Below are 22,408 nucleotides of genomic sequence, written 5' to 3'. Positions count from 1 at the left end.
ATTTTTACACTAAAGCCTCCAAGGGTAAAATTGGCTGGGTCCTTCCTGCTCAGCAAACAGCAGGAGTCATTTTCAGGCAAGAAAACACCCCCTTGCTGCTGCAGGCGGGGCATAGTTTGAATTCAGGAATTTGAAACAAAGCCTGTTACAAACTGCCCAGAGAGAGCCATGGCTGCAGAGAACTCCATGAAAAGTCTCCAGGAGGAAGCGACATGTCCCGTCTGTCTGGAGTATTTCACAGAACCTGTCACTCTGGAGTGTGGGCACAATTTCTGCCGAGCCTGCATCAGCCAGTGCTGGGAGGGATCCGATACAGCCGCCTCCTGCCCTCAGTGCAGAGAAACTGTGCAACAGGGAAACCTCAGGCCCAACAGGCAGCTGGCAAGGATCCTAGAACTCGTCAAGCAGTTGAGTTTACAGGCGGCAAAAGGAGCAGGAGGGGACGGGGTGTGTGGGGAACACCAGGAAGCTCTGAAACTGTTCTGCGAGGAGGATCAAACCCCCATCTGTGTGGTGTGCGACAGATCCCAGGCTCACCGCGCTCACACAGTGGTTCCCATCTAGGAGGCTGCCCAGGAGTACAAGGTAGGGAATAGCTGTCAAATTTAATGGGTTAACTTTGGGGTTTTAATGACAGGCTAATTTCACTGAAAGTTACCTGGCACAGGTGTGACTCATCATTCAGCTCTGCAAAGTCTTCATTGTGTGGGGAGATGCTATAACAAAATTAATGGTCTGGCAGTGCGGCAACAGAGGCAAAATATCAAATCTTGAAAGCAGGATTTACCCCACCCCCAGAAGCACCGCTCACTCCATGCCCCTCCCCTCCATTGCTCTCCCCCACCCTCACTCACGGTCACCGGTCTGTGGCAGGAGGTTGGGATTCAGGAGGGGGTGGGGGCTCTGGGCTGGAGCCGAGGCGTTTGCAGTCTGGGAGGGGGCTCTGGGCTGAGCCTGGGGCAGAGGGTTGGGGTACAGGAGAGGGCTCCAAGCTGGGGCAGAGGGTTGGGGTGCAGGTGAGGGCACAGGGTGCTGGTTCTGGGAGGAGGGTCAGGACTGGAGTAGGGGGTTGGGGTGCAGGAGGGGGTCTGGGAAGCTGGCTCTAGCTGGGCGACACTGACTTACCTCAGGTGGCTCCCGGTCAGTAGAGCAGCGGGGCTAATGCAGGCTCCCTGCCTGTCCCAACCCTGCGCCCAGTGATGAGCTGCCAAAATCTTAACAACGGGTTCCCTATAAAAAGTTCTGATTTAAGAGGGGGGGAAGCAGGGGAGGGCCCGGGGGAGACATCCTTGTGGGGCCAGGGGTCCCTGCAGAGCCCGGACCAATTGACTCACTTTTCCCCTCTCCTTCCCTCCCCTCTGGCCAGCCCTGGAGCTTGCAGCAGCCCCCCCACACCTTGACGGGCCTCTCAAAAAGCGGCAGCAGGACAACATCGGAACTCAGCTGAGATGCCCAGCAGATGCCGACGGCTGGCCACGCTGCAGCTGGGAGAAGCGGGGGAAGGGCCGGGGGAGCATCAGCCTCCCCAGCTGGGAATCCTGAGAGCAACAGGATGGTCCGGCCCACGGACCAGAGTTCTTTGCCCACTCCCTGTCCCTTTAACAACCGGTTCTCCACGGAGGTCTATTTTTAGCAACCGGTTCTTGGGAACCTGTGGGAACCGGCTCCAGCTCACCACTGCCTGCGCCACTCCTGGAAGGGGCCAATGTGCCCCTGTGGCCCCTGGAGGGGAGCATGTGGCTACACACGCTGCCTCTCTCTGCAGGAACCAATCCCACAGCTCCCATTGGCCACAGTTCCCCATTTCTGGCCAATGGGAGCTGCGGGGATGGTCCTTGCAGGCGAGAGCCAGGTGAAGGGAACGCTGCCCTCACCCCAGGCTGTGGGGACATGCTGGACCCTTCTGGGAGTGCCGCACGGCTGGGGCAGGCAGGGAGCCTGCCTGCGCTGCCAGAGATCGTGATTGACTGGGAGAATCTCCAGGATCTATTAGTCAATTGCAATTGACTGGTAGGTGATCACCGGTCTAGCGCTAGACAAAAGGTGGGAAGGGAAACTGAGGCACAAACTGGGGCAGTGAGTTGCACACAATCACCCAGCATGTCAGTGACAGAGCTTAGCATAGAACCCAGATGTCCTTAGACCCTGGCCAAGGCCCAAACCACTTTGCCATGCTGCCATCTTAGCATCAGCCCCACCCAGTGATGAAGTGTCTCCGTTAGGAGGGAGAGACGCCTTGATAAAGGTCCCAGGCCCACCAGGGAGAGGAGGTTTCTCACTGGGATTCTGAACTCCTGTGCTGCTCCACGAGGGATTTAACTCAGATGCTGTCGGCCTGCACTAGCGGAGATCACTGGGCTAAAGAGTGTGTGGGACCCCGAGCACCTTCAGTCCGCACACAAAAGGGCTCCAGACAGCTCAGGTCCATGCCAAGTACCGCTGGGATTTCACTGGTTCTGCTGACCAGTGCCAGTCTAACCTGTTTTGTTCTGTTGTGTACGTGGGCAAGGACCAGCCAAAGTGGTTACATTAGTCCAGGGTCTCAAACATGTGCCTGCGAGGTTATTTTCTGTGGCCCGCAATCTCCTCGCGGCCTCCCCCCAGCGTTTATCTAGAGCGGCTCCGGCCCCACGCGCACCAGGGGCAGGGCAGGTTCCCTTCCTGTCGGCCGGCTCTGCCCTCGCGCCACTCCGGGAAGCGGACGGAACCTGGGGGAGCAGAGGCGCAGGGGTGTGTGTGTTGCTGTTGCTTCAGGCACCACCCCCAGCGGATCCCATTGGCTGCGGTTCCCCGTTCCCAACCAATGGGAGATGTTGGGGGCAGTGCCTGAAGCAACAGCAACACACACACCCCGTGCCCCTGCTCCCGCATTTTCCAGCGGCTTCCCGGAGCGGCGCAGGGGCAGGGCAGGAAGAGCCTGCCCTTCCCCCGGTGCACGCTGGGACAGAGCCTGCCCCCCGAACTGCTCCTGCAGTCGAACCTCCTGCCCTGAGCCCCTTGCCGCATCCTGCACCCCGACCCCCTGTCACACCCCTCCTGCATCCCAACTCCCTGCCCTGACCCCCTGCTGCACCCCACACCCCAACCCATTGCCCTGAGCCCCCTGCCATGCCCCTCCTGCACCCTAACTCCCTGCCCTAACCCCCTGCTGCACCCTTCATCCCTCCTGCACCCCACACCCCAACTCCATGCCTTGAGCCCCTGCCTCACCCCACACCTGGGGGCGGGGGGGGCGGAGTTGGGGTGGGGATTTTGGGGAAGGGGTTGGAATGGGGGCAGGGAAGGTTTGGAGTGAGGGCGGGGCCGAGGGCGGTGTGGGGAGGTGTCAGTAATGCGGCCCTCAGGCCAATGTACTAGTCCTCATGTGTCCCTCGTGGTCATTTGAGTTTGAAACGCCTGCATGAGTTCCACCAGGCAGCCTTTTGAAATCTCCCAGAATGCACTGCTTCCGGGATCTTTACCAGGGAATGGGACAGTGGGGCATCTGCCCAGGGGGCATTGCCACGGAAAGGCTTTAGGACAGTAGTAGGGCAAAGCCAAAGCCATTCTTTACACAAATCTGCATCATGTCTAATTAGGGAGGTCACCGAGGCATCCCCAGAACATCGGATATACCCACGCCTGCCTGCATGGGCCCGTCCTCACTAGTATCACTCACCCTGTGTGGGACCCACCACCGCTTTTTTCAGTGTGCTACCTGCTTGCATCATTCTGCATGAAGGTGCCACTCCCATCCTCATGGATGTCCTCCTGCATCCTCCGTCTCCTCCTCTCCCTTTTGCACCAGACAAAGCCACGTTCAGTGGCAAGTCCCTACCGGACAGGGACAATGTTCCACAAAACTGGGATTGCGCAGCTTCAGACCAGACGAATGGCCTCCCGACGTCTCATGGGGTTTGCCCTGGTGCTTAAACCAGCTCTGCCCAACCAGTGCAGTCCCCAGGGCTTCAAGGGTGAAACCTGGGTGGCTTCAAGGATTTGTATCACTTGGTTCTTTAAACCTTCTACAAAACAGGTTTATTGATTCACTCCCATGTAACTCCAGTGCCCTGTTTGCTCTGTACCACTAATCAGTTCACAAATACCAGTAAAGCTTGGTTATAATTGAAATCCCTAATTACTAAAAACACTGAACCGGAATTGGTAATGAGTCTGAATGTGACACGCTCCCAGTCTCTATTAATGAGGTTTGATCTCCTTGGTGGCCCTGATGTCACAAAGCGATTAGAACTACAGTCATCTTGGGTTTTGGGTGCAAAAACACCCACTTCCAAGCACCTCTCAACTATCCAGATGAAACCGCCCAAATCATTTCTGTTTTTTCAGGAAAGAATCCAGGCCCATTTGAAGACTCTGAGGGAAGAGAGAGAAAAGCTGCTGGGATTGAAAGCGACTGGAGAGGGGAATAGCCGGGATTATCTGGTAGGTGCCTGTTGTTATGAATCAGCAGAGATTGGTAGTGGGAGGTCTGTTTGGAGGCAAACTCCTGTGTGGCCTTGGTGAACATGGGCTTATGTGTGTATTTCTCCATGACCATGGATTGTTGGGTTTGATTTATGTGTAGACAAGCCCTAAGCTTCCCTTTCAATTGATGAGTAGCCTTTGTGGCTTACCCAGAAATCCCCCCAAGTGAACTGAATGTCCCTGTGAAGTGCTGTCAACTGTGTCTAGACATTTTGTGCATTTTTAAAACGTTTGTTTCTTTTAACTCCCCTGACGTCTCTGTCAGTGTAGTGCTGAGTCCTGCCTCCTGCTGCTCTGGGTCTGAATTTCCACAGACCATAAATAACAGAAGATGCTGACCATGACTGACAGAGAAACTTCCCTTTCAGGGGGATACCGGGGCCAAAGGGGAAGGTGTGAGAGAATCCCCTGCCTAGTACCCAAAGGGTAGAGTCAAATGTCAGAAATTATAGGATTTTCACAGAAAATCACTCTCCTGCACACTCAGCTCTCCATGAAAGGACCCTGGGCTCTATCCATGTCCCTGACCAGCCCTTGCCCTATTTTCATACAGAAACAAACACAAACCAAGAGGCAGAAGATTGTATCTGAATTTCAGCAACTGCGGCAGTTCCTGGAGGAACAAGAGCGACTCCTGCTGGCCCAGCTGGAGAAGCTAGATGAGGAGATTGTGAGGATCCAGAAGGAAAATGTTAGTAAACTCTCTGAGCAGATTTCCCATCTCGGTGAGCTGATCAGTGAGCTGGAGGGGAAGTGTCAGAAGCCAGCGAGTGAATTCCTACAGGTGAGACTGAATGAGAAACATAGGTGGGTGCTCCAGGACAGCCAGCTCTCCCCCTCAGTGCTACCCACCATCAGCCCTGCCGATCAACTCCTCCCCCTTCTTCCAGCACCATCTGCCTGCTGCAGTCAGCTGTTCCACTGTGTGCAGGAGATGCTGGGAGGGAGGGGGAGGAGCGGGGAGGGCGTGTGCTCATGTTAGGATTCCCTCCCCACTTTGAACTCTGGGGTACAGATGTGGGGACCCACATGAAAGACCCCTAATCTTATATTCCATCAGTTTAGGTTAAAAACTTCCCCAAGGCACAAATTCCTTTCCTTGTCCTTGGACGGTATTGCTGCCACCACCACCACCAACTGATTTTAAACAAAAATTCAGAGATGGGTCACTTGGAATCCCTATTCCGCCAAAATATCCCCCCAAGCGCCTTCACCCCCTTTCCTGAGGAGACTTGAGAATAATATACCAACCAATTGCCTTTAATGTAAGTACAGACCAGATCCTTATCTTTAGGACACTAAAATCAATCAGGTCCTTAAAAGAAGAACTTTATTATAAAGAAAAAATACAAGAATCACACCTGCAAAATCATTGATAGAAGGTAACTTTACAGGGTAATAAAAAGATTTAAAACACAGAGGACTCCCTTCTGGACTCAGCTTCACAGTTACAAAAACGGGAATAAAACTACCTCTTAGCATAGGGAAAATTCACAAGCTAAAACAAAAAAATATCCTAACACATTTCCTTGCCTTAGTTAGAATTTTTGTAATCTTAGATGGATCATTTCAGGTAGGTTTTCAGGAGCTGTTGTCTCTGCTTGGTCTATCTCTCTATCAGGAGAGGGAACAAACAAACAGAGCCCAAACAAAACCTCCAGCATCCCACCAGATTTGAAAGTATCTTCTTTCCTTATTGGTCCTTCTGGTCAGGAGCCAACCAGGTTATCTGAGCTTCTTAACCCCTTAGAGGTAAAGCGATTCAGTACAGCTGCAAGAAGGTATTTTATGTTACTCTTTCCTTTATATTTATGGCAGCTCACAAGAGGAGGTGAGGAAGAGACAGTGTGGAGGTTGAGTGGGAGTGGTAAGAGCTCGGTTGGGGTGTGGCATTGGGGAAAGGTTTGGAGTGGAGGTGGGGCATGGGGTTGAGCACCCCCAGGGAGAATTGGAAACCGGCACTCATCATTAGAAACATGCCAGACCCCCACAGAGGGAGGAGCGGGCTGCTGAATCATAAGCACTGGAGTCCAGCAGTCGGAGATCTCAGTGTAACTCGGCATGTGCATTGCTGACATCTGAGTGAGTATTATTCTTAGCAGAGTCACAGAGATATGAAAGATGGAAAAGCCCCATTAGCTCAGGGAATCAATGGCCCTGGGGCCAGGGCAGGGTGTCTTCCTCCATACTTCCTAAACCCCTTCCCTGGAATCCCCTGTGTGCGTGTGTCAGAGAGGACTGAAATTCTTTTGTCTCTCTCTCCTCTAGGATGTCAGAACCACCTTGAGCAGGTATGTGGCTCCCTCGCACTCCACAATGCTGGGAAAGAGCTTGATGATGAGGGTAGCACCACATCTTCCTGGGGCTCTACAGCAAAATGTGTGGGGAGATCACATGTTGGATACAAATCTCTCTGATCAGCTCCATCCTGGGGTGCTAACTCTTGTACAGAAGACTCTGGAATTCTCCAGTCAGTGGGAAAGACTGACCTCAAGTGTTTCCTAGAGATGTCACATCCCTGGGGGACAGGCTGCCTCAGGATTGTGGGGATGGAATATGGGCCTGTCACTGCTGGGTCCTGGTCACTATTCAGTCCAGGGCAGTAGTTTTCAAGAGCCTTTCCCCATCTGAGGGCTGTTTGGAGACCTGTGACAAATGAGCTGGAGAAGGGGTTGTTGGTGTCTCAGCCTAGTTCCTAGAGGCAGATTTCTACAGCACTTCACCTGGGAACCTCCTGACCCTCAGAGCATGGAGGCCAAGGAGCGAACTGGCCACGGAGACTCAATTCCCCTTTTGTCCCCAGAGCTGATCTCTCCAGACCAGAGTTGAAGAATATTAATGACCTTTGAAGGAAAGGTTGCTTGGCCCTGGGTTGTGTTGCATCTGCTCTGAGGCTGGGAGAAGTGAAGGAATTCAAACTCCAGGCCCCTTAGAGCAGCGACTCACTAGCCAGAACTTATAATGAGTCACACAGTAAAATATAATCACGTGAAATTGTTTCCCTCCAGGTGTGAGAAGGGGAAGTTCCAGCAGCCAGAGGAGATTTCTCCTGAACTGGAAGAGCGAGTCAGTGGTTTCTCCCAGAAAACGATTGTGCTAATGGAGATTCTGGGGAAGTTCAAAGGTACCTAGAAGGGATCTAGGAATGGAAATTGGGATAAGCCTCTGAGAAGAGAATGGTGACGATCAATTGGTTCACACTTCGATGATGCTGTTAAATTAAGAAATGACTCAAAGACTTTAAGGCCAGAAGGGACCATCATGATCATCCAGTCTGACCAACTACACACTGCAGGCCACAGAATCTCACCCACCCACTCCTGCAATTGACCCCTAACCTCTGGCCAAGTTACTGAAGTCCTTAAATAGTGATTTTAAAACTTCAAGTGTAACTGGTTGAGCACTCAGCAGTGCGGCGCCTCCTGCTGGTCAGTCAGGGAATTAGCTTTCCCGCTCCAGAGCACCCACTGCTGGCCAGTGTCTCTCCTGCCCCAGGCCCCCCGATGTCCCTCCTGGACCCCAGTGCCCCTTACCTTGGGGTTCTGCCCACAGCAGTACCCCCACACTCTGGGTCTCCTCTCCCAGGGGCATCCCAACCCTCTATACCCACCTTGCCTCAGTGGTTACTGCCAGTCATCTAGCCCCCTTTCTCTGGGGCAGCCTGCAGTCCGCAATGTCCACTCATCATTAGCAAAGGGGTTGGACCTACTGCCTTTCTAGCCCTAGTACCATCCCTGGCCCTTAACAAGGCCTCAGCCTGGGGACTTGCCAGGCCAGAGCTCCCCAGCTCTGCCTGCCCCACCCCAGCCCTGCTCTGTGTAAGGTACCTTGTGCTCTGCTCCCAGGCAGCCCTGCAGTGAGACTCTTGCCTGCCTAGCTCCCAGTCCTTTGATCAGGGCCAGTTGTGGCCTAATTGGGTGTGGTCCCAGCTGTGTTTGCCTCCCCAGTCAGCCGACCTCAGCTGCTTTTCACCTTTTACCTCCTTTTATCCCAGGAACAGGGTAACTGCCCCACTACACAAGTTACAGAGAATCCACCATTGATTGTAGTTCAAATCTGCAACTGACCCGTGCCCCAGGCTGCAGAGGAAGGAAGGAAAAAAATCCCCAGGCTCTCTGTCAGTCTGACGTGGGGGGAAATTCCTTCCCCACCCCAGATATGATGGTCAGTTGGATACCGAGCATTTTGGCAAGACCCAACAGCCAGACACGTGGCAAAGAACTCTCTATTGCTCAGAGCCCTCCCCGTCTACTGTTCCATCACCAGCCATGGGGCACATTTCTCAAAGTGAATCCAGCCCATCACTGAGCTCTGGTCCCGTTTGCAGCTAGTTTGGGCCAAATGGGCCGTAGGGAAGGAGAAAGCCCCTCCCCCACAATCAGGGATCCCTCCAGCACAGGAGCCTCTGGTGCCTCCTCCACAGCAGCTGCAGGCACAAGGCGTGTTCCTGAGAGGGCTGGGAATGGGGTGGGGTTGGTGAGGGCGGGTGGAAGCGGGAGGGGGTGGACAAGGGATAGAGGGCCGTGGGCCGTGTAAAGCTGGGCCTCTGACACTCTGAACGTTGGGCAAGACACACGGGGGCCATTGTCACAGGGATGTAGCTCTGGCTGGTTCAGAACTTCCTCAGCCTGTGCCAAGGTCTGCACCAGCCCCTGCAGCCACTGAAGAGCAGAGTCACAAAAGGCCCCTCCCCTCTCTCCTTTTCCCGGTACAGGGGAGAATTGGACCCTTTGAGCCAACCCTCCCCCACCTGAATTTCCACCTTGATAAAATAATTTTACTATTATTTCCATTTCTGCCTATGGAGGACAAGGTCCTGTCGTGCTGCTCTCTGTAGAGGCGCTGAGTAAACAGACCCAACAGCTCACAATTAGAGCCAGGATTTCACAAACTCTGAACATCCCGTTAGTGTCAAAGGGACCCAAGTGGGTAAAGTTACTTTTATGCCAAAGTCTTTGTATGATCTGGGTCTAGGTTACGACAAAAGGCAGCAAGTGAATGAGACAAACCAACTGGAGTCTGAAGGGAGGGAGGGGATGAGGAGGGAAAAGTAAATCTCTTACAGATTGTGTGTCCTGGGTTACTTGTGAGGCTCCAGGGATGCTGGCTCCATTGCTGAGAGATGCCTGATTGAGAGGGGAAAATAGATTTCAGACCTTTTTATATTAAATACCTGAGTGTGTCTCTGAGCATCTCTGTCTGTTTCTCTGTCATAATTATGAAACAGTTTGAGAGTGGGGATGCTCTTATGAATATGAAAGTCTGAAATCTCACCTCTCTTCTCCTTCTCCCCCAAGACACTCTGCCGTCTGAACTGGAGAGAAAAAGGGGAGAATCATTTGGAGCACACAGACAGGGTGAGTCTGCAGGTGAAAATTGCCTTTAAATTATGAGAAAATTCCAGAGAAAACGTCTTCATGAGATTGTAGCTGAAGTTACCAACCAAACTGACAGCGACCATGATACACACAGCCCTAAAAATAACACATTCAACGGTAAGGAGATCCAGGGGCCCATGTCTCCCCCCCCACAACACACACACACTTTTAAAGGTGGGATGACCAGGACACTTTTCAGCATGGGCATAGTTTGGGGGAAGAGGGCCACGTTGCCCCCACACACACACACTGCAAGCCTTGGCAGGGGTGGAGCATGGCAGGCAGTGTCTGTGCTTTGGGCAGGGCAGCTGAGCAGCTCCTCTCTGTGTAGTGCAGCCCCTGCCCACAGCACCAATCTCGCCCTGGTGCTGGCCTCTCTCAGTGGCCCCACCCCTGCTCCTCTTTCCCTGAGGCCCTGGCCAGGCCAGAAGCCAGAACCAGGCTGCCATCCAGGGACTGCACTGGGAAGCCCTGAATCCTCCACCTGCCCAGGGTGGTGCAACCCGGGGAGTGGGGACATGGGCTGGGGACTGCTGCCAAAGGCCCATGGACCCATGTCCAGGGCAGGTGGAGTGTCAGGGCTCTCCATAGTGGGCAAGTCTCCTAGCCTGGCCAGGGGGCAGGGCCTCGGTCAGGGTCATGGAGCGGGCGGGGACACAAAAACAGTCCTGACACCACCCTTAGTGCTGAGTTCATGCCCATTCTGATGAACAGAAACACTCTTAACTGAGTCACACGCGAACAGAGCTCCCTGCCCCATCCCTCTGCTTCACCCCGGTGCAGGGGTCTCCCATCGCTCTTCTCCAACATCCTGCCTTTCCTCTGGGCAGGGCTGGGCTCTCCCATTGGAGCTGCTCCCTGCTTCCTGGATTGGGGAGATGCTCTTCCTGTGAGACTGTCAGCTCCTCCTTTCGCTCTAGGCTGGAGATGGTGCTACCACACCCAGTGCCACCTCCTACTCTCTGGTTTTAAGGGAAAAATGTTCCTAATAAGAATTTGTATTTACTTCTGTTTATTTTTAATGGAACAGGATATCGAAATCTGTAAATGTCGTGCTCTTTCCTCCAACAAGTAAAACTTTTCTACAAATTTGTCTCTTCATAAGGGCATTTCTTTGTTTATTTATAAAATTTTGGGGAGGAGATTTTTAACCAGAAAAAGATAAAAACCCAGATACTGCATCACTAACATCAGTTACATCTTTGCCATTGACTTCAATGAGTATAGGATTAAGCACTGAATGCACAAGTCATATCGCTAAAACAATAATGTTGATATTTTGAGGGCCAGAAATTCCAGTCTGCACCCCCAGAGCTACAAGCAAAGCCAATGGGAATGTGAGAGATAATACAAGGAAGCAGAATTGGGCTCTAATGGCCAGATTTTTAAAGGTATATGGTCAGCTAACTCTCACTGAAATCAGTGGGAGTTAGGCTCTTAAATACCTTGAAAAATCAGACCCTAATTGCATAAGGAATTCAAAACTTTCAGAATTGTAAATCATTACAGAATTGTAAATAGTCAGTTACGGTTCGACACTTAGCTCTTGTGTGGCCACATGGTTAATAAAACATGAATGAAATGTTTGGTATTTAGGGGCCAGGCGTTCATATCATGAAAACACTCCTTTAAATCTGCATTAACGGAAAATATTCTTAAATAACTTGTATTTACATCTGTTTGCTTTATTTCGTTTCTTTAGGGAAACGTCTTGGACAAATCAGTAAGTTCAATTTTTCTCCACATAGAACCTTTTCCATTAAATTGTTTGCTGTTTTATTTATTATTATTTATGATTATTATTATTAAAGAGAGATCAATTTGAAAATCACATGAAATATCAGTGATAATGTATTGCTAATGAGGGTAAGAGAAATCAGAAAGAAAATGTTCTTTGAAATGTATCTTCTCTGAGGGTAAAATCCACATGGTGCTGGAGATACCATGACATGGGGGACCAGGAGGACTTTGTGCAATCAAATGTCTTCTTGCCTCATTAGACAAGTACATAATTTGGTCCAACATGAATCTTGTGTGTAATTATATTTGAGGAGGAGTTTGTTTCTTTTTAACATTAAATGAAAAAATAAATTGGGATGAAATGAAGCCTGATAAATTCCCCACTCCCTGCCCCCCCCCCCCCCCGGTAATATAAAAAGTTATACATAGTGTTCAACTTTCACAAAACTCAGACAACTGTATATCCAAGAGAAAAAATGTTCTTAATGATAATTTATATTTATTTCTGGGATTTTTTTTTTTAGGGAAACCTGATACAGAAATCATTAAGTGTTGTGCCCTTTTCTCAAACAAGGAAAACTTTGTACAAATTTGTCTCCTCATGTTTTATTTTTTAAATGAGAAAAACATGAATGCCCTGATGCTGCACCACTACCATCAATTAGAGCTGTGCCTTTTATTTCAACGAGTGGAGGATCCAACACTAAATGCACAAGTCACATCCCTAACAGAATAATGTTGATAATTTTAGGGGCCGATATTACATTCCGTGCACACCGAACGCTCCCAGCAAAGTGAATGGGAACACGTAATCTGCAAGGAAGTGGGATGGGGCTCTAAGGGCAGCTTTTTAAAGGTATTTGGACACCTAATGCCAATTGAAATCAATGGGAGTTAGCAACCTAAATACCTTTAAAAATCTGGCCCTAATTCCCTAGGGAATTCAAAACTTTCAGAACTAAGTCCATGCAGATAACCAGTTATTTTTTGATACTTTACTCTAGTGTAGATACAAAATGAGCCCAAAGGTCTACACCCCAATTTTACAGGCCCCCAGCCCATGTCTTGTGAGCCTGCTTAGCTGACATGGGTCAATCGGGGGTATTCAGTTGCTGTGTAGCCACATCCTATGAGACTTCGCAGGTGCTCCGTGCCCTGCCTGTGGGTTGGAAAGAGACTTTTCTCCCCAGGTACCTCAGTGGTTTCCCTGCCCATAGTCTGGATGAGTGGGGCTGTGAGGGACAGGCTGCATGGTGGGAGATTGGGGTTGATTCCATCCTAGAAGGGCAGCACTTAATTAGTGTGTGTTTGTTTCTGGTTCTCTGTTACCTAGATGATCTTCAACGAGAACTTGGTAAGTGTTTCTATTTCTCGAATGCAGCCTTTTCCGTGGTGTTGAAACTATCTCTAGATCTATTGATCTTTCAACCTTCTGCCAGGTGGAGTCGGCAGCAAGACGGGCTGGGTTCAATGTCAAGGGTTCCTCTTAGCAACACAAACTAGAAAACACTTGAGAGCCCACCCAATAATCTGGGGAAATGTAACTCCTGGGACTTTTTAAGACTATATAGTGGCCCCTTCAAGGGTTATAGTGGCACTGCTGTACCACTGCAGCTGCCCTGCAATCGGGTCTCCCGTGTAGCTGCTTTGTGCCGACCTCCCACCAGCATAGTTCAACCACCCCCAATGAGCGGCAGTAGAGTGTCTGCTGCCAACATAGCACTGTCCACACCAGTGCTTTTGTCAGTGAAACTTATGTTGGTCAGGGACGTGCTTTTTTCACACCCCGACTGACAAAAGTTTTACTGACAAAAGTGCTGGTGTAGACACAGGATAAGAGACAAAACTTCTCACTCACCCGCCCTGAGTCTGGGTGTAACAAAAGAAAACTTGTATTACAAGGCAAAGGGACCCAGCATTGTTTTGGGAAAACACCACGGCCATGATTCGAAAGCATGAAACCCTGAGCAAACCCCCACCCCACAGTACATTGGGAAATGTCCTTTGCCTCAGTTTCCCACCTTGCCCTGTGACAATCCAATGAGCGAATGACCTGTAACACACCACTGCCCTCTCCCACCACTGTAGCCCACTCTCACAGTTGGTTGTTTTTAATCAACCAAGACCCAGAGTTCAGAGGTGCCCTCACATGGCTTCACCTCCCACCTCTGAGAGGCATGTGGGTGTTGGGGGCATTGAGCAAGTCATCTGCTGCTGCCTCCACATCTGCAACTGGCTTGCTGCTGCTGCTGCTATCACTGTCACCACTGGTCCTAGGTGCCGACAGCCCCATAGCACACACGGGGAAAAAATTAGCAGGTGCTCGGCACCCACCAACAGTCAAGCTCCCCAATCCCTCCAGCGAATCTCGCCCACTGGCAGCCTCGCTGACGAACTCTTCCCCCTCCCTCCCAGTGCCTCCTGCCTGCTGCAAAACAGCTGTTTCACGGCACTCAGGGTGCTCTGGGAAGGAGGGGAGGAGCAGGAATGAGGCATGCTTGGGGGAGGAGGTGGGGAAGAGGTGCAGAGGGCAGGAACTTCAGGAAGCAGATGGAATGAGGTGGGGCAGGGACTTGGGGAAGGGGTGGAGTGGGGGCGGGGCCTAGGGCAGCGCAGGGGATTGAGCACCCACTGGCAAGAGGGGAAGTCAGCACCTATACCACTGGCTGCTCACTGCCTCTCATCCCTGAAAAGGGGAGGGACATCGAGCGATGCCTCTGCTGCCTCTGGAACTGGCTCACTGAGGCTGCTCTCTGCCACCACTGGCTGATGCCTCTGCTGCTGGTCCTGCTGGTTTTTCTGGTGCTGTTACCCCTGCCACCGCTCAGCTCCACTGCTGTTCTCACGGCTGCTGCTGGCCCCCCACTGCCACTTCTGCAATTGTGCGTTCTGAGGTTCCACGACTTACCCAGGGATTCCAGCAGGCCGTGGCTACTGCTGCGTCTCCATGTTGTTCACTGCAGCCCTGTCCCCACACTAGCTCTACGACCTGGCCCCTAGACCTGCTCATAAGTGGTTTCAGCTCTCGCAATCACTCAGCTGAAACAAGGGCTCTCCATGGGGTCTAATCAACTCTGGCTTTAAACATGGGAGAGGGGAGGTTTGGTCAAATGGTACCTCAGGGTCTCTAAGGGGAATTCATAGCATCAGGCAGGGACACCTGTCCCCTCCCGCTCTGATTTTCACTGGGTTTTGGCATCTCTATCCCCTGCTTAGCCAGTGAGCTTTAATTTAGGGTGTCACTGTGACATACCCAGGGTACAATCCAGACTAAGGAGTAGCTGTGTCACTCCCACCCTGCATCCTGGGTGCCCTCTACAATGCTCTGCCTCTGTAGCCTCCTACCTGGACATCTCACAAACAGCCTCCACTGGGGCTGGATTCTTTAGTTGATTTGCAGATTAAAACCAAGGCCTTAAACTGGCATCAGAAGGGGACGGGGAGACAGTGAAGGGGCTGGAACATGGGCCTGATGTGTCACTGTGGCCTAAGCCCTGGAGAAGGCCGGCAGCTGCGTTAGGTACCAGCTGGAGCCTTCACACTCAGCTGTGGATTCAGTGACCTACAGTAACCCAGCCTGGCGGTGGCAGAGGCAGGGATCACTGTGGCCAGACCCTTGCCCTCAGGAAGATGCAGAGTTTCCTAGTGAGCTGAGATGTTTAGACACTGATGCCACCTGGTCACCTAGGCCTAGTGAAGGGTCACATAGGACTCGAGTCTTTGCACCTTGACTTTGGTGAATGGGGCTGTACAAATTCAATGGAATGAAGGGGAGAGTCTCATCTAGTTCTTCAAAATGTGTCCCTGCTTCTGAATCACTTTGCTCTTGCCTGGGTTCAGCTTAAGCCAGCTGCTCTTCATCCCAGAGCCCTGGTGTTCCTGCATTTGCTCAGCTGAATTCTCATCCCTCTCTCTGTGTTTGGTTTCAGACTGGAGAAGAAACATCATCTGCCCAGGTAACTACGGCTCCTATTGCATCAATATCCAAAGCTCCCCCTGCCCTGAGATTTCCCGTCCCTTTTTCTCATACAGTTAACATTTTACACTAGCTCTGTGGGGCAGGGACAGCTCTGTACTAAGGTGAAAAGACTCAAAGGTTTGTGTGGCCAATGTTGTGATTTTGGGTGCCTCGGGAGTTCTTCTGTGCACACTGGGAGCTCAGAGGATTCTCACCGAGATGCTGTTAGAGTCCCTGATGGGGCTGGAGGCTCTGGCAGGGCAGGTGGACAAAGGGCTGGACCAGGCCAGGTTAATGTCTAGGCTGCTCATTTCAATTTTCAGAAGCCCTAACAGGGCTGCATGTGCCCAGACAGCTGCTGCTGCTGCTGCTCTAGCCGTGGCACAGGTACATGGCAGCCAGCAGGGGTTAGCACATTCACTGCACAGACACCCATTGGTCACACCCAGAGATACAGAGACCTCATCACACACTGACTGCAGCCCCGCAAACACACGGCAGGATCCAAGCTGCATGAGGAGCCAGGGAAGCCAGTAATGGCGCAGAGAGAGCCAGTGTGGGCTCTGGAATTCCTTGGGGAAGATGGGGCAGGAGAGGAGAGGCATGGGGAGGGGTAAGGTTAGGGAGTGGGAGAGGAAAAGAGGGATGCCTAGGGGATTTCGGGAGTGGTCCCTGTGGGAAATGATTCTTCCAGGGGGCAAGTGCTCCCCAGAGGGGTGGCAAGTGGGGCAATTTGCCCAGGCCCCCACAAGAGTTTTCCGGGGCCCCTGGAGCGGGGTCCGTCACTCGCGCCGGGGGCCCGGGAAAACTCTCACGGGGCCTGGGCCCCTGGAGCGAGTGAAGGACCCACTGCTGAAGACCCGAAGCTTCTTTTGCTCCAAGTCTTCAGTGACAATTTGGCGGACACCGAAGACCCCAGGCCCCCTGAATCCTCTGGGCGGCCCTGCAGGGGGCCACAGTTGAGGTTGGCTAGTCAAGTCTCATGAAGACTGTGATGTGGTTCCAGAGGGACCTACCCGCCCCACCAAGCTGTGTGAAAGGGAAACATGGTGGGATATGAAGTGCACTGGTGATAAATGAATGTACCATGGAGGAGAAAAAATGAACAACTCATTCACATTACAGGGTTTGAAAATAAGTGCATCAGCAGCTCAGTAATGCAACCGGGAATTCACTGTGGCCAGCTTGACAAAACCCTCTGCTCACTGCGCAGCTCTGGGGAAAAGGTCAAACAAAATGTGAGAATCCATAAAAACGGGCTGGTTTACAACATGGAAATATTATATAGCCATTCTATACATGTGGTTTGCCCTCATCCTGAGCACTGTTTGGTACCGCTCACCCCATCTCAGAAAGGGTATCGAAGAAGAAAAGGGGGCTCAGAGAGAGGCAATGAGAATCAGCATGAGGAGAGATTGAAAAAAATTGGAATTTTTTACCTTTAAAAGAGGTGCGAGAGGGGAACATGATACAAGTACAGAATATTGCACAAACCCCCTGAACAGAAGATGATTTAGGTTGAAATGTCAAACACTTGGTAGTTAGGAAATGCCAGGTTTCTGCCTTCCTGAACATCCTTAATTCTCACCCCTTGTGCCTCCATCCTGGGCAGTGAAAGAATGAGACAGGGGTCCTGTGGCAAAAACGGTGTGTGATCACGTAATTGGAGATTGTATCATAACACACACGGGACACTGGCTAATAGTCTAACCCCAGGGACACAATATGTTGCCAGAGAACACAACAGAAGGGTAGTGAGAGTGGAGAAAGCTTTACCGGCAATAACAGGTACAGACACTGGGAACTGGTGGGAATAATTTCAGTTCTTCCATCTCCTCGTGCAGCTCTGTCTTGTGGTCTTTGCAATCAGTATGTGACATGGCCAATACAGCATCGGGCTAACAGAGAGAGTGAGAGAGAGAGAGAGATTGTGTGTGTGTGTGTGTGTGCGCGCGCGCGCGCTCGTGCACTGAGTTAATCCGGTCTTTGCCAGCGTCAGACAGGAAGATGAACCATCCAGCTTTGGAAATTAACAGGACAGCAGAGGGATGTGAGCCAAAGAAATGACACACATTTTTTTCATTTGCTCATTTTTGCACCATAAACCACATGCTTATCAGAGAGTTTTCTTCATCTTTTGCTTGTGCTAAGAATCAGTGCACTAAAGGAGACATCTACGCCAGCCACCTACCCAACTCCTAAACTGAACAGCACAGACTGGGTGGGACAGATTGGTCAGTGAAGGAGGTAAAAGTCCGAGAAATGGGTCAGGGTCAGTACATTGGGGAAAGATAACATGGACATGAGTTTGGTGGTGGGGAGAGAAGACTGGACTTAGACTCCCAGGGTAACTTTGGAAAATGGGGCCTAGGAACTCTGTGGATTTTGAAAATTGTACCCAAAGCCAACAAGTTCATGCTCATTCTCGATCTTTAGTTAAGGAGGGCGACCCCTGACCCCAGTAGACTGTCTGCAGGGACAAAAACCTGCTACAGTCAATAACTTGGAAGGGGAAATATCAAATCTTCTCCTATGCCCTAGCTGCCCTCTGGCCTTTATATCATATTCCCAGGAGCCAAAAGAAAACCCTTTTCTCTCACCCATGGCTGCCAACGGGTGGGGGCAGGGAGGCAAAAGGGGCAACTGCCCTGGTGACTGGAGATTAAGGGCCTGGGACCCCTGGCCACTGCTACCATGGCTGCAGCCAGAGCCCAGGGCCCTTTAATTAATCTCCAGAGTCCTGGGTGGTGGGCCGGTCAGCACTGCAGGGCTGGGTGAGGGAAAATATCCCTCAATTCTGTTGGCAGCCCTGCTTCCATCCCTTTTCAAAAGTCCATTTCATGCCTCAGGCCTCCTCCCATTGAATTCCAGGGGAGATTGGCCAGCGACATGAATGGCAGCCGGACCAGGTCTTTGGTAGCAGGCTGGCAATGTCACTTCAGAGTGTCAGAAGGGAAAGGCTAATTTATGATTATTAATAATTATAAAAGTGATAGAAATTCTGCTAAGGAAAAAAGAGTGTTAAAATTGTAGCCACTGACAGAGAAATGCTCACACGTGTATTTGGGGATTGTTTACTTTATGCTGAACTCTAGAACGTATCTTTTCCCCAGTGTAACATTTTATAGGCATAAGGGGCCACTCAGTCATTCCCAGAACGCTGGACGTTTCCAGACTGTCGGGTTTGGTTTGGGCCCCCCGGTGCCACCCCATCCTCCTTGGCGTGATGGTGTGTGTGAGGTCATGCCGCATGGGGGACACCATTTTTCAGAGATGGAGGGGGCGGAGTGATGTCCCCCATCCAGCACTGGACAAAATCACATCCATTTTAGACCCCGTGCTGGACAGCGGACAAACCTCTCAAACAGAGGAGGGTCCATTTAAATCCAGGACGAGTGGCCTCCCTCTCTACAACGCTAATTTCTGTTAATGTGCTTGTTCAGACGAACTCTCATCTCTGACTCTGTGTTTCCAGGGCTGGGAAGTTCTGCGCTACCTGTACAAGAAGGTAACTGAAGTTCAGATTCTATCAATGTGCCAGTCTCAGCGGCTGTTAGAACGTTTTGCTTCTTTCCCCTGACTGTGGCCGTGGGTGGGGAGTTTGTTGCTCAGGGCAGAGCTCACAAGCATCCTGCATTTCACAGCATGGGAGGGGAGGGAGGTTGTGTAGCCATGGCCTGATGTACAGCAGTAAATCCAGACACTATTGTGTCTACTCCTCTTGCCCCTCCTCTGCCTTCATGTGCAGTGCGACCTGCAGAGCTTCCTGGGCTCACAGCCCAGCCTGGCTGCACAGCCACTGACGTGTCCCAGCCCCTAGCACAGGGCCAAAGACACAGCTCCTTCTCCCCACAGCTCCCCAGGGCTGTTCCTGCTCACAGCCCCCTCCCTGCCTGAGGCCCTGGGGGCCAGAGCCATGGGCTGTGGAACAGGAGCAAACTGAATTCTGGGTCTGTTAAATGCCCAGTAACTGAGGATTAACAATTCAGAGTTTGGAAACCGAGGAAATGACGTGTAAATGCTAAAATTCAGAGATTAGAGAGAGAGGGAGAGAGAGAGAGAGAGAAACAAGATGTTTCAAGTGACAAAACAGGGAAGTGAGGAAATAAAATATGCCCAGTGATGAGAACCCTGGTGCTAGAGCATAGGGAGAGCCCAGAGGGAAAGTCATGAGAGTGCAGACGGGGACACGTCAGGATTTGGAAGGGACCAGAAGACTGAGGGATGGGGCAGCGTTTGGAAGCGTCTGGAGGGCCGGCAGTGCCTGGCAGGAACAGGAGGGTGGGGAGAGCAGCAGGCCATCACCTGAATGGGGCTGGTGCAGAGGCAGTAGGAGTGGGGGCAGGTGGAAGGGCCTGGAGGTTTGGTGACGGTGGCTGCTTGGAGGGAACAGGCAGGTGAGTTGCTGTTTTCACACTCACAGCAAACTCTCTATAACCTTTCACGTCCTGCTGCCCTGGGCCTCCCCTGCCCCATCTCCTCCTCATCCAATATGTTTTTTTTTCCCCTGTCGGATCCCTTCCTTCATGTCTCCATTCACCACTCTGCTTGCTCTCCCTCCTTCCCCTCCCGCTCCTTCTCCCCCAGCACTCCCCTTGCTCTCATGTAGGCTGAGGAGGCAGGGATGGGATGTATCTGTTCTCCTCTCCCAGCGATGATCCCGCTCATCTGGGAATATGGGGTTTAAGATGGGAAACAGCAGGGAGAGGTGAGGCAGGTCAGTGAGCACTGAGGAGAGGGAGCTCAGTTTCTCACCACGCTGTTGCCCCTCCATCCTCCCGACATGTGGGTCTCTAGTCCCCTCCCTGGAGAGATGTGCAGCAGGACAGGAAAGAGCCTGAGTCCCAGACCTGGCTCAGGTGACCCTTTTGCTGCAGGGCCCATCTCTGCCAGGGGCGTGACTCTCCCCTGCTCTGTGCTGACATCTCAAATCTACTCCCTATTCCGAGCTGACCAGTAAATCCTGCAGGAAGGAGATTCAGAGTCACTCTCCAGCTGGGGCAGATTCTGTCACTGACACCATCAAACCCTTCCCCAGGGCTGAGCTCTGCCCCTAACGCTCTGATTCTCTCCCCAGCAAATGTGACTCTAGATCCAGATACGGCTCATCCCGACCTCGTCCTGTCTCAGGATGGGAAACGTGTGAGATGGGAAGACACACGGCAGGATCTGCCCGACACCCCTGAGAGATTTGACTATTGGGCCTGTGTGCTGGGCTGTGAGGGATTCACCTCCGGGAGACATTGCTGGGAGGTGGAGGTGGGGGCTGGGCGATTCTGGGCTGTGGGGGTGGCCAGAGAGTCTGTGGGGAGGAAGGGAGAGATCAGCCTCAGCCCTGAGGGGGGGATCTGGGCTGTGGGGTGGTTGGGGGGTCAGTTCCAGGCTCTCACCTCCCCTGCGCCCCCCCTGCCCCTGAGCCGGGTCCCCAGCAGGATCCGGGTTTGTCTGGACTGTGACCGGGGGCAGGTGACATTTATCGATGCTGGTGACGAGGCCCCGATCTTCACTTTCCCGCCGGGCTCCGTCCCTGGGGAGAGAATCCGACCCTGGCTCCAGGTGTGGGGAACAGAGACACCCGGCTCCGACTGTGTCCCTGAGACATGCAGCAGAGGCAGGAACCGGAAATCAGCCTCTCTAGCCTCATGGACCCCAGTCTCTATGACCCTGCAGGACTCCCATCTACCCAGCCTCTGGCTCCTCATCTCTATGGCCGCTGGAAGCACCTCCCCCGCCCTGCAGGCTTAGGGATGGGAGGGGGAAGAACCCCTGGAGCTACAGGAGGGGCCCTGAGGGGCAGAGGTGGGGGCTGGGCAGGGGGTGGCACTAACAGCCTGGCAGGGGGCAGGCGGAGGGGGGGGTGGCAGGGACACAGCATGAATCAATCAGGGTTTGGGGGGTTGGGGAGAAGCAGCAGCAGCCAGGAGCATTTTGTACAGATCTGTGTCCTTAGATCTCACTGGGGGCTCCCAGCCGGGAATCAGCATGAGGGGGGAAGGGATAAGATCAGGGAAAGAAGAGAGTAGCCGAGGGGGATGATCTGTGACAGGGAGGAGAGACACAGGGAAATAAACAAGGATGGAAAGTGAGGCTAGAACAATAATGAATAGAAAAGGACAATACGGAAGGAAAGGGAACGTGAGCGGGATGGGGAGTTTTATTACATGTTACTGAAAGTGAGACTGTAACTCATTAATTCCCTATATTAATTCCTGGCCATTGGTGCAATTTTAGTGCCATAAAGAAAACTGTTCTCAGGAGCTGAGGAACTCCTGGCCGTGCTGCGGTTATTAAATCTCCCTCTCAGCTCCTTTTACTTTGCTACTTTCCAGCTACTTACTGTAAATAAAACATTACAAACAATTCTTCGTGTTTGTTGCACTTTAATGTTCCAGCTGCAAGGAATATTGAGCCTCTGGGAAGAGATTTTGGATTTTACTGTGTGATGTGTCACTAACCAGCCTGTGCTCTGCCTCTGTCCTGTCCACACCCATGTCAATCAGGAATTGCTCAGCTGTGCTCTGCGGAGAGGTGACTGTTTGCACAGGGTGCAATCCATGAAGGACTCAGGTGTTGCAATGCTGAGAATCACAGTGAGTAGTTTTTAGGCAGTGAGAAAATCACAGGGACAGCAGCACTGTGACCCTCAGAGCTGAGTCAGAAGCCTAAACTCCCTAGACAATGCATGGGCGACACAGGCACCTTACAATGTGATTCACAAAAGCCACCTCAGTTGGCAGGGAGCCATGTAAACCAGCCAATGGGAGATGCCGACAAGGGGGGAAAGGGTGTCCTAAGTCACACCCCTCTCACGGATAGGTGCCTATATCTGGGCTGCAGAGGGGTGTGTCTCTCTGCTTAGCAACCCACA

The 22,408-nt window shown here is 52.0% G+C and overlaps 1 protein-coding gene and 1 pseudogene across 1 annotated transcript in view; both read left to right on the top strand.

The window, feature by feature from the left end:
• The window catches only part of LOC123344920 (tripartite motif-containing protein 15-like), a 346,226-nt gene that overhangs the window by 299,941 nt on the left and 23,877 nt on the right, over window positions 1-22,408 (top strand). The gene's annotated exons all lie outside the window — the stretch shown is intronic.
• LOC123344873 lies at window positions 169-21,111 on the top strand (annotated as a pseudogene).

The sequence above is a fragment of the Mauremys mutica genome, chromosome 12, assembly GCF_020497125.1.
Source record: "Mauremys mutica isolate MM-2020 ecotype Southern chromosome 12, ASM2049712v1, whole genome shotgun sequence".
Taxonomy (NCBI): Eukaryota; Metazoa; Chordata; order Testudines; family Geoemydidae; genus Mauremys; species Mauremys mutica.
This window is presented reverse-complemented; position numbering and strand designations above follow the sequence as displayed.